This window comes from Lemur catta, chromosome 13 (genome assembly GCF_020740605.2).
Source record: "Lemur catta isolate mLemCat1 chromosome 13, mLemCat1.pri, whole genome shotgun sequence".
NCBI lineage: Eukaryota > Metazoa > Chordata > Mammalia > Primates > Lemuridae > Lemur > Lemur catta.
In genome coordinates, this window is record NC_059140.1 from 83,896,204 (window position 1) to 83,919,446 (window position 23,243).

Here is a 23,243-nt window from a genome sequence, read left to right on the forward strand (position 1 = left end):
TTTAAATCATCAGTGGTAACACCTCACAAGTAATCTTAACTCAAATACAATGTATCTTACTTCAGATTCTGTTCCACAGTACCCTGGACTTACTCTCTTCTGTTACACTTTATTGTGCTTCCTTCAGTAATTGTGTTACTCTGAACTATAAACTCTGCAATGGCTAGAACTCTCTTATCTTGTTCACCTCAGCACCTAGCAAGTGTATGGCACATAGCAGAGTTCCAATAAATAACAATGTATTAATAAATGAAGTTAAGACATTAAAATTGCATATATTCTACTTGTACAAAAATGCAATTTTTAATATGATTTTATGAAACAGATTTAATTATGAAGCAACTTGAACTATAAAAGCATTTATTTAAAATAAAACTAGCTTACCTACTATACTTATTATTCAGTTTAAAAAATAAAACTTTGTGTACAAGTTTTCAGCAACACATTTTCCAACTAATGTATAAGATAATGTGATCTGGAAATATATCACTCTCATCCCTGAAGAACATATAGATAAGAGTCTATATGACTCCTTTAAAACTCTGATGCAACAGTATTCTATTACCCTCATCATTTCTCTTTTTAATTTTACACAAAGGTAGACAAACTTTTAGCCATTTATGGAGCAAACACTCTGGACAATTGCTGATGTTACCAACTTTAAGTGAAATCTGCCACATACCCAGTACAAATGTAACTTTCCAATGACTTAATAGTGTGAATAAATTACTTCAGTGTTTGCACATAAGGGTATTTCTACTGCTATCTGACCAAACACATTTAAAAGATCTTACCCTGCACCTTAATTGTGAAAATACATTCCAAGATGCTAAATTTCCCTTAAAAGAAACCTCAGTTAAAAATCAGAATACTACTCTGAAATAGAAAATATACAAAAAAGAAAGATTAACTAAATATCTAAATAATTTGTTGAATTGAGTTAAATATCTAATTTGCTAAATTTCCCTCCTAAAATATGAAATAGATTATACAAATACTAAAAAAATTCCAAATAATATTTGTTTTATAGACTATTTCTTTCCATTTGTAACTAATTTTGATATTAAACCTTGTATAGCATTTTCACAATACAAACTAAATAACTTTTTATGAATTTCCTACAGAAAAAACGTAACAGCAGGTACCTACACACACATAAGCTCTTTCTTGAAAGCAATAATTCATTTCTGTATATGTTTTAAAAATTAAAGTTAAGCCGTGATTACTCAAAAAGACTACTTTATTGAGGATTTAGATTTAGAGTCTTATCTCCCTCCCATTATCTTCATTTCTATCATTTACCTCTTATTCCAGGGATTCTCAAACTTTCATGTGACATGGATCACATTCTCTCTCAAAACATCTGATTCACCCACTTCTCTTCTGTGTGTGTGTTTTTCTGTTTGTCATGCGATGGGAGGGGATGAGGGGTGTGCTACTAGGAGGTGAACCTTCCATAACTTAAAGAAGGACTGCTATGCTTTTAAGATGATAATACGTAAGGGTTTTAAGTGAGATAATGTATGTAAATAATTGCACAGTGGCTGACATACAGTAGATGGACAATACATGATATTAATATATATCATTATAACTCATCTGTGTTATAAAATTGTAGACACCAAAACATTTCAAAAACCAAGACTACTGGGGGGCAAAACACTGATAACCTGCAGTGCAACCTCTGCACAGAGTCTCTGCACCAAAGCAGATTCACACTTGTTTTGAAATGTGACAGTGGTACTGCAAGTAACTAACTCAAAGTTATTACGTGACAGATACAGGTAGACAGTGAACTCAAATCAGTTACTTTTTACTTCTTGTGAAAATTCCTAGTAAAAATGTTGGTAAGGGATTAAGGATGATCAAATGAAGAGGTGACAAAGATTTTCTTTATTCAAAAAGTCTGTTTCAAACAAATATAAAACATATAACCTGAAACAATTACAGACAGGGTGACAGATGTGGGGGGAAATATGAATTTAAAACTAATGGTTAAAATAAGAACTCTCACAATGTGTATTTCAGATATTTGTATTATTCGTCAAAGATTGAGTCATGATAAAAAACATTAAAATTGCTTCAGGTAAACAAGCCCTCAGGAGTGTAAGGAATGCTTATTTTCCAACATTCTGAGATAACTACTGTGCAAAAGCAGAGATTCAGATGTATGCTATGAGAGTTAAATACAAATTAATAAGACAAGGCATATCGTATGTGAATATGTCACACCATAATTTCAGATCTCATCCCTTTCCACACTAGTTTAATTACTATTTTCCTGAATTAGATTTGACTCATAAACCAATTTGAGTACCTTCTATGTATATGACAGTCCATTTTCTTCTTCCTTCTATTCTTAATATGACTTATTAAAAAATAATAAGAGCACACTGGGAAAAGCAAAGCAGAAACAAAGCAAACTAAACACAGAAACTGTCTAACTTCTATCATAGGAAACAACAGTCAAGATCAATGATGAGGGCCGGGCGTGGTGGCTCACGCCTGTAATCCTAGCACTCTGGGAGGCCGAGGCGGGTGGATCACTCGAGGTCAGGAGTTCGAGACCAGCCTGAGCGAGACCCCGTCTCTACTAAAAATAGAAATAAAAATTATCTGGACAACTAAAAATATATATACAAAAAATTAGCCGGGCATGGTGGCGCATGCCTGTAGTCCCAGCTACTTGGGAGGCTGAGGCAGTAGGATTGCTTGAGCCCAGGAGTTTGAGGTTGCTGTGAGCTAGGCTGACACCACGGCAGTCACTCTAGCCTGGGCAACAGAACAAGACTCTGTCTCAAAAAAAAAAAAAAAAAAAGATCAATGATGAATGAGGTTTTAGATTATTTATGAATTTCATTTAAATCCATGCTGTGGGCACATGAGGTTTCAAAACCTAAGGTATATGGTACTTGAGCTCCAAATACTAAAACTACCATTTCTAATAGGCAACTTTTATACTGGCAGCTTTTAAAAAATAGTGATGGGCATGCATTACACATGTTCCTTCTCCTACTAGAATGAAGAAAAAACAAATAAATTTAGAAAGAATTCTTAAGGTTAGACTGTCACTGGGAACACAAGACAGCCTATATCAGAACACAGTACAGAAATACCTTTATTGAGACTACAGGTTGAGGATCTGTGTTTCCTAAATCAACTTGAAAATAATGTATTGTAAGAAGGAGCTCAACTTGTGTTTACCTATCTTTGTTGTGCTCATTATGAGCCAGGCACTGTTTCAAGTGCTTTAAAAATGGTACCTCATCTAATCTTCACAATAACCCTATGAGTTTGCTGCAATTACTATCCCCCTTGTTTTTCATATAAGGAAACTGAGACAAGGCATGGCAAGTTAAAGTGATTTGCCCAAGGTCACTGTGCTAGTAAAGGACAGAGGAGAGATTCAAACCTGAGCTGTTGTGTCTCAAAGTCTGTGCTCTTCATCATTTTGCCATGCTACCTCTAATGACAAAGGAAAAATAAAAAAAGCCAAATGAACAAAAAAACCCTTATCACCCTGTAAAAAAAATTAAATAGTAAATCCAAGTTAAGGTTTGCAAACAGTGAAAAGTTTTTAACTATCAAGGATAAGACTATTTTCTCCATTTTTTTTTTTTTTTAAGACACAGCCTCTTTGCTTAAATGTAATGATGGTCTCTGTGTAGAATTCAATTGAAGGACAAGGAAGACAAAGACAATCTGACATCAGAGCATTAGGGCTTTAAGTAAGCAAGTTAGAGCAGCATTTCATACTTCCATTACAAATGTTAAAATTCTTAGTTCAGTCCAATTAGTGTCTCAGTTAAGGTATGCCAAAGGGTATGAATGCCCGTATTATACATTATCTGAGCAACCCTAAAAAGAAAAAAGGGGGGGTTACAAAAGGGTAAGAGTTCAAACAAACATATGTCATTTACTGAAGCATGCAAGATGATATCTATTCAAAGCACCAACATAACCACATCCTAGGAATGTTTAGTATGAACTAAAGAGCTAAATTTTAACATTTTAATTGATTTTTCTTTGTAAAGCTGGAAGGACATGTGTGCTTATTTAAATACCTCACACATGGTAATTGCAAAAATAAGGTGCCCAATTTAGAGAATGTAAAAGGGAGATTCAGTTTTCACATCAGCAATTTCTACAGAAAACAAAGACATTGTAAAATACAGAAATCCTCATAATCACATACTTAAATAAGAAAAATATTTTGATTCTGTCATAATTACAAACTATATCTTCTGATCTGATTCTGTATCCTGTTCATCTTATAAAGATGAGTCAACCAAAAATAACGACTGTAATGTAATCTGCATCAATTAGTCAAAGACAAGTAAAATAATATGCCTGTACAGAAAATCATATTTTATCTCCTGCCTGTACAAATCAGACATTCAGAAGAATTACAAATATGACCTTGCCTACCAGAAAGCACTCAAACCTTTAAACTTTTAAAGTACAACCAACATTCTCTCTCTGATAACTTCAAACCATTAATTAGAACCAATGACCCCAAAATCTGAAAAGTTTAAACGTTCCATTATTAGTAAGCTGATACTACTCTGCTTCTCAGTTTAAAAGTAAACAAGTAAACATTAATTTTCTGCCTGTGGAACTTCGTATACACTGTATGAGACAACCGGTAGCGCTTGCATAAACAGCGTGACAAGGACAGTGTGTACACACAGTACAGAACGCTAGGTACTATGTACACACTGTATATGGCATTGGGTACTGTGTAATACTCTATATGACACTCCATACTGCATACACAGCTTAAGGACAAGGATGCCATGTACACACAGCATGACTCTGAGTACACACCACATACAACCCCGCGTAGGACGCCGTGTAAAACACCAGGTGCTGTGCACACACCGCAAAGCGCCTCCACAGCCTGGCTCTGAAGAAAACCGCGAGGGAGAACAGAGCAAAGGATAGTTCGCGGCCCGGCCTCCCCCAAGGAGCCCCCTCGTCCCAGCGCGGCCCGGCAGCTTCTCCCCAGAGCTCCGGCGGGAGGAGGGCGGCGGACCCCACGGGACAGTCCCGGAGGCCCGCGAGGACCGGTTGAGGCAGCGGCGGCCTCATCTCCGGGGTCGCCCGCAGCCCCCGGGACAGGCACGGACCCCCGCCTGGCCTCGGCCCGACCCTGCACCGCGGCTCCCACCGCCCACGGCGCCCGGAGACTGCGAAGCGTCCTCTCCTCTCCGCCGTCCACACGCCGGGCCCGCGCTGCCACCAGCCCCACCGCACACGGTCCGAGGCCTGGCCGGGCAGGCGGCGCGGGGCCCGGCGGACGTGCTCACGCGACTCCACGGCTTCCCGGCCTGACCAGGCCCCGCGCCGTCCTCCCGGGCCTCCGCCCCGCGCCGCCGAGCTTTCCCCACCATTATCCTCCGGCTCCGCCACCGCCACGCCCGGCCCTCCCTCCGGAGCCGCCAGTTCCCGCCGCCCGGCGCCTCTGGGGCCTGAGCCGGCGCCGCGCGGGCGCGGGGGGCGCCATGTTGGCTGCGCGCCCGCACTTCCTGTGTGTCTTCGCGAGCGGCGGCCGCGGCCAGGCGGGAAGTTCGGAGCTGTTGCCGGGAAAGTTGGCGTCCCCGCGGGCCGCCCGTCCCTGCCGCCCGGATGGGCTGTGCCCGCCGGAGCCCCGCGTGCTGCTCCTACCTCCGCTCCGTCCCGGCTCCCGCGCGCTGCCCGCAGCGCTTCAGCGCGTTCCCGCGCAGCCGCAGGCGCCCTCCGTCCGCACGCGCGCCGAGGGGCAGCCGGCTCTGCGGTCCGAGCGCCGCTGGTTCTGCGGCCTCAAAACCGGCCACCTGCTTCTAGCATCTTTTTAATCCATCGTCAGGAGGAATTGCAGACAGGTGCTGCACTCCCGTTCTGTGCACAGGCAAACAGCACCTCGACAAGAACAGGACCAGCCCTTGCCAATTTGGCAAGAGCACCGCAAATTTGCATTCCAAGTAGGTTGTCTATCAGTCAGTCAGTCTGCATCTGACATCTAACGGGAGGAGATCCCGCACACCTGTGGTTTAAGAAAGTATCAGCGATAGGCATACTTTTATAATGCTCGCATATTTTCCCTCTTGTCTTTTCTCCCAGGAGTTTGGAAGGAAGACGTTTCGGCTAAGACGTCTTGCTCTCGTCATCAGTGGGCACGTGCACCTATACTTAGTTTCAGTTACCAGCAGTCAAGTGAGGTCTGAAAATAGGCGAGTACAGTACAGTAAGATATTTTGAGAGAGACCAAAGTCACATAACTTTTGTTATAGTATTTTGTTATAACTCTTCCATTTTATTATTATTGTTGTAAATCTCTTATTGTGCCTAATCTATGAATTAAACTTTATCATAAACATGTATGTGTAGGAAAAAATCATAGTATAAGTAACGTTTGATAGTATCCTGGTTTCAGGCGTCCACAGGGGGTCTTGGAACCCCCACAGCTTAAGGGGGGACCACTATACCTGAGAATCATCAGAAAGAGACTGTTCTAGAAATTTTGGGAATCTAATCCAATTTATCAATTAGCTTTCATTGCTGGTCTCTAAGATTAAGTTAGAACTTAGAAACAGGTGGTACTTGAATAAGTCTATGATGTACATCAGTCAAACATGATCTTTCAAACCATTCACAGCCCTTTTTCTCATACATCCCAGAGTTTTTGTCTATCTCAAAGACCATTACAAAATAATTTTAACTTATTTTGATTTTAAGGATAAATATATGCCATTAAAATTTAGTAGCGAGGTTAAAGAATGTGAGAAGAAAAGCAAGCCATAACTGGTTTGAACATTGGACTTCCAACAATGAAAAGCTTTAAGTGAATTGCCTTTTTTTTTTAAGTCTGGTATTTAATTTATAAAATAGAGGACTGTATGGTTCTATATATTAATATTTCACAGAGACCACTCGAGTAAGACAGCATCATATATGTGTAGGAAAGTAGTGGCTGCATAACTGCACATTTTTCTCCTCTTATACTTTGTGGGCATCATTTCAATTTTTGTACCCACATACCATCTCTCATTCAACCTAATGTAAATTAGCTAACTTATCTATGAATTTCTAAATGGTTTTGCCTAGCATTTAACCCTTGGCTCTGTTTTCCCTTTACAATGGTTCTATTTATCTCTTTTGTCCTTCAGCTGAGTGAATGTGTGTGTGGGTCAGGTGGCCAGTGGCTGGAGGTTGGGGGGAAGTCCAGAAGACCAAAAGAGTTATTTCCATGCAACCTAATTCGGATTAGGTTGAATTTATGAATTTATCTACTAGATTGTGAAGAGAGGGCAAGGGACTACGGTGGTGAGGGGAAGGAAGGGAAAGGGAGAGTAATGGGGCATGAGGTGTGGTTTTTCATCAACTAGTTTCAGAGCTGGGACCACGTAGGGAAGGACCCCCAGGCATGGCCCTCCAAATTCTTCCTTGCCCCAATGAACACTCTCTCTGTTTCATAACACCTGACCAGTATACCACTTCTCCAGATTCTGCATTGAGAAATGTTATATAAATAGAGAAAGCATGGATTAGTCAACAAACTGGAGTGGAAAATTTGTCTCTGTAAAAATTAAATATATCCTTACATTACACTACACTCTTTTTACAAAGTCCAAATCACTTAAGTAATACAACTGTAAAAACGCAAGATTTTTTTCAAAAGCTATAACAAAATATAGGCACCTGTTTGTAAGATTGAGCATGGAGAAGAATATCCAAAGCCCTAAAGCAATGGAGAAAAAAATCACACACACACAGAGACTGATAAATTTGAGTATGTAAAACTTTATAAATCCTATATGTGAAAAACAAGTATAGTCCTACTCTAAAATATGTCCATAAGAAGTTTCTTGTAATACCCTTTCTCCTACTTTCTTTGTATAATGAAGACCAACTCAAATTTCTTAGGACTTGCTAATGAGCCACGTGGGCAACTTGAGACCAAGATGGATAATGACGAGCTAAAAGTTGTAGTGGAAACGAATGAATCTCAATGGATGCGTGAATGAGCCAGCAGCAAGGTTTGCTGTTACTGTTCCAGTGGCATTGGATCATTTGAAACAAATCGGCAAGGTAAAGAAGCTCGATAAATGGGTTCTGCATGAATTAAATGAGTGTCAGGAGAGAAATCATCCCAAAGCTTGCTTTTCTTTACTGTCACAACATAAAGATGAGCCATTTTTACACCATATTGTTATGTGTGATGAAAAATGTATTATTTTTGACAATTGCAAGCATTTGGCACAATGGTTGGATAAAGATGCAGTGCCAAAACACAGTCCAAAACTGAATATTCATCAAAAAAAGCTAATGGTGCCTGTTTGGTGTCCAGCGCTGGTATTATCCACTACAGCTTCATGAAGCCTGGTCAGTGGATTACAGTGGATGTCTACTGCAGCCAATTGGATGAAATGATGAGGATGCTTGAAATTAAGCAGTGATATTGGTTGATAGAGACAGGCCAGTCCTCTTGCAAGACAATGCTCAACCACACATTGCACAGACAACACTGCTGTAACTACAGAGGCTGGACTTGGAAACTCTGTCATCCACCATATTCACCAGACCTTGTACCAACTGACTACCACTTCCAGGGTTTAGACCACATCTTGCGAGGAAAAATACTCAATTCTCAACAAGCTATGGAAAACACCTTCTGAGATTTCATTGCCATTCGCTCTCCAGGCTTCTTCGTTGCTGGCATAAAGAAGCTACCATTAAGATGGCAAAACTTTGTCAGTAGTTTAGGCACATACTTTGATTAATTGTACTACTTCTTGTTTAAGATATAATAAACAATACTTTTGATTAAAAAGTCAGACATTTCATATTGAATGACTTAAATATATCTGATAAGGGATTGATACTCAGAATGTGTAAAGAACTACAACTCAACAAGAAAATCACCAAATTAAAAAATGGGCAAAGGATCTGAGTAGATATTTCTCCAAAGAAGATACACAAATTGCCAATAAGCACACAAAAAGGTGTTCAATATTACTACTTATTAGGGAAAAGCAGTCAAAACCACAATGAGGACCGGGCGCCGTGGCTCACGCCTGTAATCCTAGCCCTCTGGGAGGCCGAGGCAGGTGGATCGCTCGAGGTCAGGAGTTCAAGACCAGCCTGAGCGAGACCCCATCTCTACTAAAAATAGAAATAAATTATCTGGACAACTAAAAGTATATATAGAAAAAAAATTAGCCGGGCATGGTGGCACATGCCTTTAGTCCCAGCTACTCGGGAGGCTGAGGCAGTAGGATTGCTTAAGCCCAGGAGTTTGAGGTTGCTGTGAGCTAGGCTAACGCCACAGCACTCACTCTAGCCTGGGCAACAAAATGAGACTCTGTCTCAAAAAAAAAAAAAAAACAAAAATCAAAACCACAATGAGAAGCCAGGCGCTGTGGCGTGCTCCTATAGTCCTAGCTACTCAGGAGGATTGCTTGAGCCCAGGAATTCAAGACCAGCGTAGATAACATACCAAGACCCCATCTCAAAACACACACACACACACATGCACACACACACACATATGCACACACACACATGCACACACACACACACACACACACACACACACACTATGAGATACCACTTCATACGCATTAGGATGGCTATTACCCAAAAAAGAGAAGATAATAATGTTATGGAGAAACTGGAAGCTTTGTGCATTGCTGGTGGTAATGTGAGATAGCACCACTGCTGTGGAAAATAATATGGCAGTAGCTCAAAACATTAACATGGCATTAATATATAATCCAACAATTCTACTTCTGAGTATATACCCAAAAGAAGTGAAAGCAAGAACTCTAACAAGTATTTGTACTCCCATGCCGGGATCCCAGCAATGTGGGGGCAAAGTTTCCAGGCTGCCCTTCCCTGCCAATCGATCGGTGTCTGCCAGTCAATTTTTGTGCAGTGCTCTCAGCTGGGAAAAATGCCACCAGCCTGCAGGAAAGGCGAGGGGAGGGACATCGGAGGGTGCAGCCTTCCCAGTGCTCAGGAAAAGACAGGGGCAGGTCCCAGGGCCCACGGGGTCCTTCCTTCTCCTGGGGAGACTTTGGCGGGGGGCTGTGCTGCCAGTTCCCCAGGAACAGGCTGTGTCCCTGCCCCAGCGTGCGGGCTTCCTGGAGTGCCTCTGCATTGGGCCCACAGGGGTCTGCTGAGCCCAAGGTGTGGGGCTGGGTGTAGGGTTGGTTCCCGAAGACACTGGAAGCCCTGCCTGGCCAGACAGTGCTGGTCCCTCTGTCCTCACCCATGGGGGAGGGGAGGATGACCTCAGAGCCTGGCAGCGGGTGAATAAGCTGTGCCCCCACCCCCTGGGGGCCACGCTGGGTTCCACTCGGTGTCCCTGCAATGCCAAGACTTCCCAGCAGGACTCAGGCCTGGTGTGTCTTGGGGTCCTGGCACCCTGTCCTGCCTGGACTCTGGGCAGCCTGTGCCCCTCCAGGGCTGGAGCCATAAGGGGCCTGTGGTCCTTCAATAGGGGACAGCACAGCAGCCACAAGCCAACTCAGTCTGGGAAGGGTGACTGCGGGCCTTGAGCAGCCCTGGAGGGACCCCCACTCTCTCCTGCAGACCCATAGGCCAACAGCACCCCCAGGTCCCCGGCAGCACCTACGCAGAGAAATCCCCTGGAGCAGTAGGTGCCGGGGGGCCCTGGGGTCTGAAGTCATCCTCAGAGGCCTGGTGGGCAGCTCAGAGCCCACCTGTGAGCAGGGGTCCGTGCCAGCTGAGATTCTGCCCTGTGTCGGGAGCCCCCCACTCCTGTTGGGAGCTGGGTTCTTATGCAGATGGGGGGCAGATGGAGGGATCTCCCGGCAGGCCCCCGGGGCCTTTTCCCCTTTGTTCCCTGCACTGCAGTGTGTGTGTGTGTGTGTGTAGGGCCCTGTCACCCTCCCTGGAAACTACACCCCCTCCTCATTGTCATGTGGGGGCTGAGCCTAGAGACCAGCTGCCCCCCAAGTGGATGGGACGTGGGGACATCTACATGGGACATGCACACCGGGGGTGTGATGGTGGGGTCCCACCAAGGCACTCGCCCTCTCCTGGGAGGATCTCTGTGCCCCCCTACCCCACTCCATGGTCAGCCTGTCACCCTTGACGGTTTTCAGGGGCCAGAGACCTCTCCTGGGAGGCTATAGCCCTCACCCGCAGGGAGCCACTACTGTGGTGGGTGGGGGTGGACCTGCCCAGTGCTAAGTCCCTGGGGGCTTTAGGGGGCACCTGTGGCAGCATGAGCTCACCCCCAGCCCCCAGCCCCCAGCCCAGAAGAACCCTCAGCCCTCAAGAGCCTCTGCTGCTTCAGGGGCTCGTCCCAACAGGCCTGGGTGATCTGACGAGCTGGGCCCAGTATACGCTGTTGGGCTGATGGGCACGTGTGCGCCTTGGATGCAGGCATGGGGCCAGCGGGACAATCATGGGTGTGTGCAGATGCCCATTTGGGGCAGTGATGACCAGCGAGGGGATGCCCAGGGCCGAGGGTGGGGTGGATGGGCTGCAGTCAGGGAGGGCTTCCCGGAGGCAGTGTCCAAAGTGCCCTATGAAGGCTGTGCTGAGGAATGACCCTACGAAGCCCCAGGCACAGGCATAGGAGATGGCCCAAGATGTGGTCCTCCAGCTAGAACAATGAGAAATAAGGCTACAGGCACCTCCCTGGGATCAGGCAGGGCCGACATGGGGAGAAAGCAGGAGAGGTGGCCCAGGCCCCTTGGGCGGGGCCTGGGGGTTCCAGGTGCATCTTGAGGAACAGTTTCCCTTTGCCCTGGGCCAGGGCTATCCTATGAGCCCAGGGCCACAGGGAAGCTGCAGCCCCCAGTCCTGGGCTAGTGGGGCCTCCCAGCTTGGCTCAGCACTAGAAGGGCCCATTTGCCAGTCTGTCTCCCCCCAGGGCTCTGATGGCAGCACTGGGTCCCAACTTGCTTCATTCCACCTGGCCCAGGACTCAGTGGCTGGGGGCCAGTCAGTGGGTGACAGGACAGAGCCCGTCCTGGGACAGCACTGACTGTCAGATGTTCTGGGGGCTGGACTTGCTTGGTGGTGGGGGCACTGTCTGGCCACCTGTCCTGGCCAGACATCATGCTGTGGGGACACTGGAATGTGTTTGTGTCTCCACCTTGGCCAGGCCTACTGCCTGGGACCTCCCCCAGTGAGCCCTGTCTGCAGCCACAGAGCCTGAAGGATCAGTGTGACCCCGAGCTTCCGGCCAACGCACCCCAGACTCGGGAGGGGGTTTCTCAGAGGGCTGGTAACTATCTTCATCACTGTCCACAGTGCAGGCCTGTCCCCTGGGTCCTTCTGCCCCTGGCAGGCAAATCCACATATGCCCCTGTGGGGCACCTGTGTCTTGCATCACCTGCTGTGGCCCTCCCGATTGGCAGGGGCACCTTGACATCCTCGGTCCCCACAGGGTTTCCACGTGGCCTATGTGCTCATCAAGTTTGCAAACTTGGGCAGCAGGGCTGCTGTGACCATGGCTTCTTGAGGTCTCGGTCACCAGCCCGGCCCTCATGCCCAACCCCTGTGTGGGTCAGGACCATCTGTGTGAAGACCAAGAGGCAAAGGGGAATTCATCAGGTCACCCCCGACTTTCAGCACAGCTAGGCCCAGGGGCTGGTGGTGGCAGGAATCTCGGTGCCATCTCCTGGCTCCCTCTGCGCTGCCTTCATGTTTGACAGCTCCCTGTGGTGGTGACACAGGTCCCTGGTGGCTCCCAGCTGGCTTCCTCCCAGCTCAGCTGCCTGTGTCAGGAGAGCTGGGTCCTGGAACTCACTCACCGGCTGCCTTTGGCCACCTGCCACCCTGACGGGTCAGGTTGGCAGGATGGGGATGCTCCAGTTTGGTGGCCTGGTCACGTGTCCCCCAAAACTCCCTGGCCCGAGAGTGGAGGAGGGGCAGTTCTCTGACAGGCAGTGGGGGACTGCCCCAAGGAAGGACATGAAGACAGTCCTCCAAGGGGAGCGGGAGACACCTGCTCTCTAGACATGTCCCAGGGAGAGGGGTGCAGGGGTGTGGGTGGTGAGCTGGTGCAGCTGTGCACGTCCAGCATGGCTGGTGGGGCAGGAGCTCCTCCCTCCACAGGGTTCAGTGACCTCTTCCCCAAGTCCTGCTGGCTGGTGGAGCCTTGGCTGGGTGACCCGTCGAGGGCAGAGCATTCCCACCTCAAGATGAGGTGGCCGGGCTCAGGCTCAGGTGACCAGCCCAAGAGGCAGCCTTCCAGGTGGTAAGGCTCAGGGAAGTCAGGGAGCCCAGGGGCCCCGCCTCTGGGCCTGTGGGCTTTTCTGGTGGCCTCAGCACTCCCTTTCCAGCCCTTTCCTGCAGCCTCCAAGAGGGGCTTCCTGGAGCAGTTTGGGCTGCGGTCACGTGGGATGACGACACCATCTGCACCACTGAGTACTCACGCATAGTGTCCCTGGAGAACGGCGAGGTGAGTCCGAGGACAGCGTGGTGGTGGGTTCTGCAGGTCTGCTCCTGGCGGCCACACCTGGCCTCACCGTCCACACCTTCTGCAGATCGTGGTGTTCCTGGTGAATGGGCGCCCAGGGGCCATGAACTACTCCTACTTCGCCACTGCTGCGCAACTTCACCAAAGCCACCAACATCCGCCTACGTTTCCTGCGCACCAACACACTGCTGGGTCACCTCATGGGCAAGGCCCTGCGGGACCCCACAGTCATGCACCAGGTGATCCCACCCTGTCTAGCATGTGGGGCAGCCAGGACCTGAGGCCCTGGCGCTCAGGGGCCTGCAGTGCAGTATTATTACAGCACCAAGGACATCAGCATCGGCGGCTGCTGCGTCTGCCATGGCCACGCGGGCGTCTGCCATGGCCACACGGATGTCTGCGATGCCAAGGACCCTTCGGACCGTCTCAGGAAAGGCCGTTTCAGGTGAGGCCCTACAGCTGAGGTCCCCCCAGGTGAGGCTGCTCTCAGCTGGGGCCCCGTCCGGTGAAGTCCTTTTCAGGTGAGGCCCTGTTAGCTAGGTCCCGCCAGCTGAGGCCCTGTCAGGTGAGGCCCCTTTCAGTCCTTTTCAGGTAAGGCCCCTTCAACTTTGGCCTCTTTCAGGTGAGTCACCTCTCCGATGAGGCTCCTTTAGGTGAGGCCTCTCAGTGAGGCCTGCTCAGGTGAGGTCCTCTCAGTAGCTATGTCAGCTACGTCAGTAGCACTCACAGCTGAGGCTGCTTTCAGCTGAGGGGCCTCTCAGGTGAGGGGCCTCTGAGAAGAGAAGAGGCCCCTTACAGGTGAGGCCCTTTCAGCTGAGGACCCCCCCCAGGTGAGGCTCCTCTCAGGTGAGACCGGCTTACCTGAGAACACTTTCAGTGCAGGTCCCTGTACGGTGAGTCCCCGTTAGGTGAGGCCCTTTCAGCACAGGCCCCTTTTACATGAGGCTCCTTTCTGATGAGACCCTTAAAGGTGAGCCCCCTCCCAGGTGATACCCCTCTTAGGTGGGGCCCTTTCAGCACAGGCCCCTCCCAGGGGCCTCCCCGATTTTCTGAAAGACACAGGACAGTGAGCCCATCTGAGTGTGAATTTCCAGATCCTGGCTCCAAAGACGCTGAACTCGGAATTTAACTGGTTCCCCAGCAAGGCCAGGAGGGAGTGCTCTCCACCGTCCCCCCCCCATGAGCACCGAGGGCTGCAGGGCCGGTGCGGGCTGGCAGGGGGCGGAGCTCCCGTCATGCCCCGCGGCTTTGCATGCGGGGTTGCACGTGGCATGAGAGGACGCAATGCCGCCATGTTAGCCTCGCCCAGCAGGCGCCGGTTCCCTGCTGCCTGCCGGCCTGGCCTCAGACCAGAGCCAGTGTGACCTCCTTGTCCTCACTCAGACGTGAGGCCCCGAGGGTGAGTTCAACCTTCCTGTCCGAGCCCCACGGGCACTGCCTTCCTGTCCGCAGCCACCTGCTGAGGGGCGGCCAGTCCTCAGAGACCCGGAGGGGCTCCGTGTGGACATTTGGAAACGGGGAACCCACAGTATCCACCGCACTGGGGTCCCCACACCCAGTACGCGGTGGCCACGGGTGTGACGTCCACGCGGTGGCCTCTCCACCCTAATGGGGTATCAAACTCTGAGCTGGACGTGGGTCTGGCTCAGCCTCTGTGAGGGACTTCGTTGTCATCTCTGTTTCACTGGCAGGGTGTTCAGGTGGTTGTTCATAAATGTAGTTTCCTTATGGGAATTTCATCCTTTCAGGGAACGTGCCGTCACAGCACAAAGTCCTCTGTGTCCTGCCTTCAGAGTCTCCAGCGTCATTGCTGTGTGAGGTCTGCTACATCAAGGTAAGTACTCCCATGTGTTTTACCGTGTTTTTTGCAGCAGCCACAAGCTCCCAGGTCATCACCGTTAACCCCGAATCAGGAATACACCCTTCTCCCTGACAGTCCAATCCACCAGGCCCACTTCACCGCCTTCCCCAACTGGGAGAAAAATGTGTCTTTCCCTTCGGTTCCAGTTTTCTTTTTCTGGAACTGTTTCTGAGACTGTCCCTCAGTTTCCCAGCCTTGGCAGATCTAAAGAGCAGAGATAACTCCAAGGTGGGTGTGGGCAGCACTTCCTCCTGAGCAGCACAGGACTGCCATGGCCTACAGACCCTGGGAGGTCCTGCCTGCTACCCTCTCCCATGCAGTCTACCCCAGCTGCCTGCAGTCTACTCTGCTTTCATTTTTAGGTGCACAGAAGGCTTTTGGTGTCTCAGGGATTTTATTCGTGTTCCATCAACTTGTCCACACAGTGGATACCCTTAGCAAATTTTCTAAGGCTTGGCCCAGCTAGACCATTAAAGTCACAGCAGTTTGTGGTATCTAACAGTAGAAAAAGTGGATAATGTGATTTTTCAAAGGACAAAAGAATTTCTTTTTTTCTTTCTTTCTTTTGAGACAGAGTCTTGCTGTGATGCCCAGGCTGGAGTGCCATGGCATCAGCCTAGCTCATGGCAACCTCAAACTCCTGGGCTCAAGCTGTCCTTCTGCCTCAGCCTCCCAAGTATCTGGGACTACAGGCATGCGCTACCATACCCCGCTAATTTTTTCTATATACTTTTAGTTGTCCAGCTAGTCTCTTTCTATTTTTAGTAGAGATGGGGTCTTGCTCTTGCTCAGGCTGGTCCCGAACTCCTGAGCTCAAACGATCCGCCCACCTCACCCTCCCAGAGTGCTAGGGTTATAGGTGTGAGCCACCGCTCCCAGCCGCCCCCCCAAAATTATTATTTGATATATGGTGTGTAAGAATCACCTTTGATTTATATATAAACCAAGGAAATAGTACCTAAACACAGAGTTTATATTTGGGATAATTAGTAAAGAAGAATTAAATCTCCCTGCGAAATGAAAGGCAAATGACCCAATTGATCATGGAAATTTCATAAGAGTTTACTGAACCACATATTACCATACTGTAATTCTCTAGCCGTGTGTGTGTGTGTGCATGTGCGTGCCCACCAGTTGCAAGGTATCTCAGGTTTACACACTTATGTTTACATCACCAATCGATACAGTTAAGTGATAAAGTCCTAGTCTATATTAGGACAATGTATATAAATATTGGAAAGCACCTTTTAAAATTTCACCATTTTTACCACTTGTGAATATATAATTCAATGGAGTGTCATACATTGCCCATGTTGTGCAACCATCTATTTATTAATAGTTACAGATTTTTTTTTCTTCCTCTGAAGGAAACTCAAAGCCCATTACGAAGTAACTTTCCTTTCCCTGTCCCCCAAGTCCCTGGCAAGCACTAATCTATTTTTCATCACCATGGATTTGCCTGCTCTGGACATTTCATACAAATGGACTCATATAATATGTGGCCTTTTGTGTCTGATTTCTTTCACTTAGGATGCTTTTGAGGTTCATCCATGTTGTGATATACATCAGTACTTCATTCCTTTTTTCTGTATGATTAAATACCTATAGCATTCACCATTCTTAAGTGCACACTTCAGTGGCTTGAACCATGTGCACATTGTTGCATAACCATCACCACCATCCATGTCCAGAATTTCTTTCATTTGCCCCAAGTGGAACCCTGTACTCGTTAAACACTCACTTTGTATTTTCACTTCCCCCAGCCCCTGGGAACTACTCCAGCTACTTCATAAGTAGAGCATACTCTATTTGTCGTTGTGTGCCTGGGTTGTTTCACTTAGCATGATGTCATTACATAAGTCAGAATTTCCTCATTTTTAAGGCTGAGTTATATTTCATTGTGTGGATGGACCACATTTTATTTTTCTACTCATCTGTCAGTGGACACTTGTATTGCTTCCACCTTTTGGCACAGTGAATAATGCTGCCATGACCGTGGGTGTTCAAGTCCCTGTTTTCAGTTCTTTTCAGTATATACCCAGAAGTGGAATCACTGTGTTGTAAGTGAATTCCATGCTTAATTTTTGAGGTACTGTCATACTGTGTTCCATACAGCTGCTCCCTTTCAGTTTTCTCTTTCCTTTTTATGGCTGAATAATATATCAGGTTATGATATACCTAATTTTGCTTATCCATCCATCTGTTGACGGACGTTTGGGTTGTTTGCACCTTTCAGCTATTGTGAACAGGGCTGTTATAAATATTCATGTACAAGTTCTTGTTTGAACACTTGTTTTCTAATCTTTGGAGTATGTACCTTGGAATGGAATTGTTGAGCTATGGTAATTCTGCATGTAAATTTTTGAGGGAAGATTCAACTAGTTTACACACTGCCTGTACCATTTTATATTTCTCCAAGTAGTGTTTAAGGGTATCCAGGTTTTCTATATCCTTGCCAACAGATATCTTCAATTTTTTTTAACAATAGCCTTTCAAACGTGTGTGAGTAGGTATGTCATTGTGGTTGGAATTTGAGTTTCGGATGACCTGTGACCTGGGCGTGGACTCTGAACAGGGCCCATTGCTTCTGTCAGGATGACCTGTGACCCTGGCCTGGACTCTGAGCAGTCACAGTTGGTGGAGTCTGTGAGGACAACCTGTGACCTGTGACCTTGGTGCAGAGTCTGCACAGGCATGGTTGCTGGTGTCTGTCAGGGAGTGACCATGAGGCGGGGGGGCCCCACTCTCAACCATGGAGTGCACACCCTTGCACATCCCATGCTGCTCCCTTGCCCAGGGCACCTGCAGCGACACAGGACTGTGTGAGGTGATGGGCCTGGGGCTGCGTGCAGGTTGCTCTTCTGAATTCAAGTGTAGTTTGGGGAAGACACTTTGCTACAAAACATGAGAGGAGCTGTTTTACCTACCGTTTTTGAAGTTTTTTTTTTTTTTTTTTTTGGAGACAGAGTGTCACTTTGTTGCCCTGGCTAGAGTGAGTGCCGTGGCGTCAGCCTAGCTCACAGCAACCTCAAACTCCTGAGCTTAAGCAATCCTACTGCCTCAGGCTCCTGAGTAGCTGGGACTACAGGCATGCACCACCATGCCCGGCTAATTTTTTCTATATATATTTTAGTTGGCCAGCTAATTTGTTTCTATTTTTAGTAGAGACGGGGTCTAACTCTTGCTCAGGCTGGTCTCGAACTCCTGACCTCAAGCGATGCACCTGCCTTGGCCTCCCAGAGTGCTAGGATTACCAGCATGAGCCACCGCGCCCGGCCCAGTTTTTGAGGTTTTTAATGCAACTCGCCTACCTCAGTACAGCACATAGGGTAGATGTACCCACATTACACATGGGCGAGCTCCGGGGAGCTCAGAGGAGGGAAACTTCAGGGTGGGAGACAGAAGCCTGTATGTGTCCAGAAATGACTGAGGTACCCTGTGTGGGCAGAGAGAGCCAACCCTCGTTTCCTACCACCTTCCTCCTGCCTCCCACAGCTCCCGCTGGAACAGCCTCCTGGCCCACAGCAGCAGGGGCTCTGGCTATCACACATGCTCCACACCTGATAACGACAAAGAGATGTGGAATGGCTGCTCCTCCCTTCCAGGTGAGCCCAGGAAATCCAGTGGCCCTCTGCTAATCACTTAGTCCTGTCCCCACCCTGGGATGTCCAGGAGCCAATGAGAAAAAGCCTTCTTAGATGCCCTGCCAAGCAAGATCCCGATGTCTTACAGAAAAGGAAGAAAGACATGCATTAAGGTAACCTAAGTGGCTGTCATAGTCGACCACAAATTGGGACTCCTGAGAGAGTCCCCAGAAGATCTGTGGTCTGTAGCCCAGGCACCTCAGGTATTTAGGCAACCTGGGACATCCCACACGTGAACCCTGGTCCATGGGCCAGTTCTGCCAAGGTGATTTAGGAAACCTGATACATCCCACAGATAAGCCCTGGTCTGTTGGCCAGTCTCCCCAGGGATATAGGGAATCTGGGAGAGCTCTGGTCTGTGTGCCAGTCTGCCCAGGGATTTATGAACCTGGGACATCCCACAGATGAGCCCTGGTCTGTAGGCCAGCCCCTCCCAGGGATTTAGGGAATCCCATTCCCCCCTCTGATTTAGAAAACCTGAGACATACTACTGATGAGCTCTGGTGTGTAGGCCAGTCCTCCTTGGGATGTAGAGAACTTGGGATATCCCACAGATGAGCCCTGGTCTGTAGGCCAGTCCCACCAGGGATTTAAAGAATGTGGGACAGCTCTGTTCTTTAGGCTAGTCCCGCAGGATTTAGGGAACCTGGGACATCCCACACATTAGTCCTGATCTGTGGGCCAGACTCCCAAGGGATTTAGTGATCCTGGGACATACCACAGATAAGCTCTGGTCTGTAGGCTAGAACCCCAGGGATATAGGGAACCTGGTACAGCCCGCAGATAAGCCCTGGTCTGCAGACCAGTACTCCCCAGGGACTTAGGGTACCTGTGACAGCCCATAGATGTGCCCTTGTCTGTAGAATAGACCCCCTTGGATTTAGAAAACCTGGGACATCCCACTGATGAGCCCTGGTGTGTAGACCAGTCTCCCCTGGGATTCAGGGAACCTGGAACATCCCACATATCAGCCATGGTCTATAAACAGTGCCTCCAGGGATTTAGGGAACTGGGGACATCCCACAAATGATCCCTGGTCTATAAACTGTCCCCCCAGGGATTTAAGGAACCTGGGACAGCCCAGAGATTAGCTCTAGTGTGTAGCTCAGTCCACTGCCAAGGATTTACGGAAACTGGGACAGCCCACAGATGAGCCCTGGTCTTTAGACCAGTCCCTCAAGGGATTTAGGGAACATGGGACATCCCACAGATGACACCTGGTTTGTAGGGCAGTCCCCCCAGGGATTTAGGGAAATTGGGATAGCCCTGAGTTGAGCCCTGCTCTGTAGACAGTCCCCTGAGGGATTTGGGGAAGCTCAGACACCCCACAGATGAGCTCTAGTGTGTTGGTCAGACACTCCAAGTATTTAGGGAACCTAGGACAGCCCATAGATGAGCCTTGGTCTGTAGGCCGGTGTCCCCTGGGATTTAGGGAACCTGAAACAGCCCACAGATGAGCCCTGGTCTGTAGGCCATTAACCCCCCTGCAATTTAGGGAACCTGGGACAGCACACAGAGGAGCCCTGCTCTTAGGCCAGTCCACCACAGGGATTTATGGAACCTGGGACATCCCACAGATAAGATCTGGTCTGTAGGCCAGTATCCCCAGGGATTTAGGGAAAATGATACAGCCCAGAGATGAGCCCTGGTCTGTAGGACAGTCCCTTCCTGGGACTTAGGGATCCTCGGACAGCCCACAGATGAGCCCTAGTCTGTAGACCAGTCACCCAGGGACTTAGGGAACCTGGGACAGCTCATAGAGGAGCCTTTCTTTGTAGACCAGTTACTCCAGGTATTTTTTGAACCTTGAACCATCCCACAGATGATCCCTTGTCTTTAGGTCAGTCCCTCCAGTGATTTGGGGAACCTGGGACATCCCATAAATGAGCCCTGGTCTATAAACAGTCCCCTCAGGGATTTGGGGATCCTAGGACAGCCCACAGATGAGCTCTGGTGTGTAGGTCAGACTCCCTAAGTATTTAGGGAATCTTGGACAGCCCATAGATGAGCCTTGGTATATAGGCCAGTTCTCCTTGGGATGTAGGGAACCTGGGACATCCAATAGATGAGCCCTGGTCTGTAGGCCAGTCCCTTCAGGGATTCAGGGACCCTGGGATATCCCACAGATGAGCCCTGGTTTGGAGGCCAGTCCCCCCTGGGATTTAGGGAACAGATGAGCCATGTTCTTTAGGTCTGTGCCCCCAGGGATTCAGGGAACCTGGCACATCACACAGATGAGCCTTGGTGTGTAGGCCAGTCCCCCCAGGGATTTAGGGAACCTGGCACATCCCACAAATGAGCCCATGTCTGTAGGCCAGTCCTCCTGAGGATTGAGGGAACCTGGGACAGCGTACAGATAAGCCCTGGTCTGTAGACCAGGTGCCCCTTGGATTTAGGGAGCCTGGGACATCCCACAGATGAGCTCTGTTCTATAGGCTAGACCACCCACAGGGATTTAGGGAACCTGGTACAGCCCAGACATGAGCCCTGGTCTGTAGGACAGTCCCTTCCATGGATGTGCGGAACCTGGGACAGCCCATAGATGAGCCCTGCTCTGTAGGCCAGTCCCCACCCCTGGGTTATAGGGAACATTGGACAGACCACAGATGAGCTCTGGTCTATAGCCCAGGGCCCTTAAGGGATTCAGGGAACCTGGGACAGTCCACAGTTGAGCCCTGGTCTGTAGACCAGTCCCTCAAGGGATTTAGTGAACATGGGACATCCCACAGATGATCCCTGGTTTGTAGGCCCATCCCTCCATGGATTTAGGCAACTTGGGAGAGCCCACAGAAGAGTTGTGGCCTGTAGACAGTCCCCCAGCGATTGCAGGAACCTGGGACACCACACAGATGAGCTCTGGTCTGTAGACCAGTCAACCCAGGGACTTAGGGAACCTGTGACAGGCCTCAGATGAGCCCTGGTTTGTAGGCCAGTCCCCCCCAGGGATTTAAGGAACCTCGGAGAGCCTACAGATTAGCCCTTGTTTCTAGACCAGTACCCTAAGGGATTTTGGGACCTGGGACAGCCCACAGATGAGCCCTGGTCTGTAGGCCAGGCCCCTCCAGGGATTTAGGGAACCTGGGTCATCCCACAGATAAGCCCTTATGTAGGTCAGTCCCCTGAGGGATTTAAGGGACATGGAACATCCCACTGTTGAGCCCTGGTCTGTTCGCCTGTACCAAAAGGATTGAGGGAACCTAGGACATCCCAATAGATGAGCACTGGTTTGTAGACCAGTCTCCCCTGGGATTTAGGGAACCTGGAACATCCCATATATCAGCCGTGGTCTATGAAAAGTCCCACCATGGATTTAGGGAACCTGGGACAGCCCACAGCTGAGCTCTGGTCTGTAGATCAGTCACCCCTGGAACTTAGGGAACCTCCTACAGGCCACAGAGGAGCCTTGGTCTATAGACAGTCTCCCCAGGGATTTAGGGAACCTGGGACATCCCACAGAGGAGCCCTAGTTTGTCGTTCAGTTTCCCCAGCTATTTAGGGAATGTTGGACATCCCACAGATGAGCCCTGGTCTGTAGACCAGTCCCCCCAGTGATTTAGGGAACCTGGGTCATCCCACAACTCAGCCCTGGTCTATAGACAGTCTCCCCAGGGATTTAGGGAACCTGGGACAGCCCACAGATGAGCCCTGGTCTGTAGGCCAGTCCCCCTTGGGATATGGATAATCTGGGACATCCCACAGATGAGCCGTGGTCTGTAGGCCAGACCCCCAGGGATTCTGGGGACCTGGGACAGCCCACAGATGAGCCCTGGTCTGCAGACAGTCCCACAGTGATATCAGCAACCTGGGACACCCCGCATTTGAGCCCTGGTCTGTAGACCAGTCACCCCCAGGGATTTAGGGAACCCCTGGCATCGCACAGCTGAGCCCTGGTATGTAAGCCAGTCCCACAAGGGATTTAGGGAACCTGGGACATCCCAGAGTTAAGCCCTGATGTGTAGACCAGGCCCCCCTGGGATTTAGGGAAACTGGGACAGCCTACATATTAGCCCTGGTCTGTACACCACATCCCCTGGGATTTAGGGAACCTAGGACAGCCCACAGATGAGCTCTGACTGTAGGCCAGTCCCCCTCTTGGATTTAGGGAACCTGGTACAGTGCACAAATGAGCCCTTGTCTGTAGGCCAGTTCCCCCCAGGGACTTAGTGTCATGGGACATCTCGCAGATGAGACGTGGTCTGTAGGCCCAACTCCCAGGGATTTAGGGAACCTGGGACATCTAAGAATTAATCCCTGGTGTGTAGGTAAGTACCCCAGGGATTCAGGGAACCTGGGACTT

The 23,243-nt window shown here is 48.9% G+C and overlaps 1 long non-coding RNA gene across 10 annotated transcripts in view; it reads right to left on the reverse strand.

Moving 5' to 3' along the window:
* LOC123649317 overlaps positions 1-23,243 on the reverse strand; it is a 68,717-nt gene that overhangs the window by 25,335 nt on the left and 20,139 nt on the right. For 3 of the 10 annotated variants that reach the window (XR_006738967.1, XR_006738965.1, XR_006738968.1), the window contains exon 1: positions 3,413-3,542. The exons of 1 other annotated variant lie outside the window; for it this stretch is intronic. This is a non-coding gene — a long non-coding RNA (uncharacterized LOC123649317). Of the gene's footprint in view, positions 1-3,412; positions 3,543-4,827; positions 5,268-5,309; positions 5,329-5,390; positions 5,409-5,667; positions 6,203-13,397; positions 13,989-14,302; positions 14,335-23,243 lie in introns of those variants that run through there. 6 more of the 10 variants (XR_006738972.1, XR_006738969.1, XR_006738973.1 and 3 more) reach the window with 6 other exon arrangements.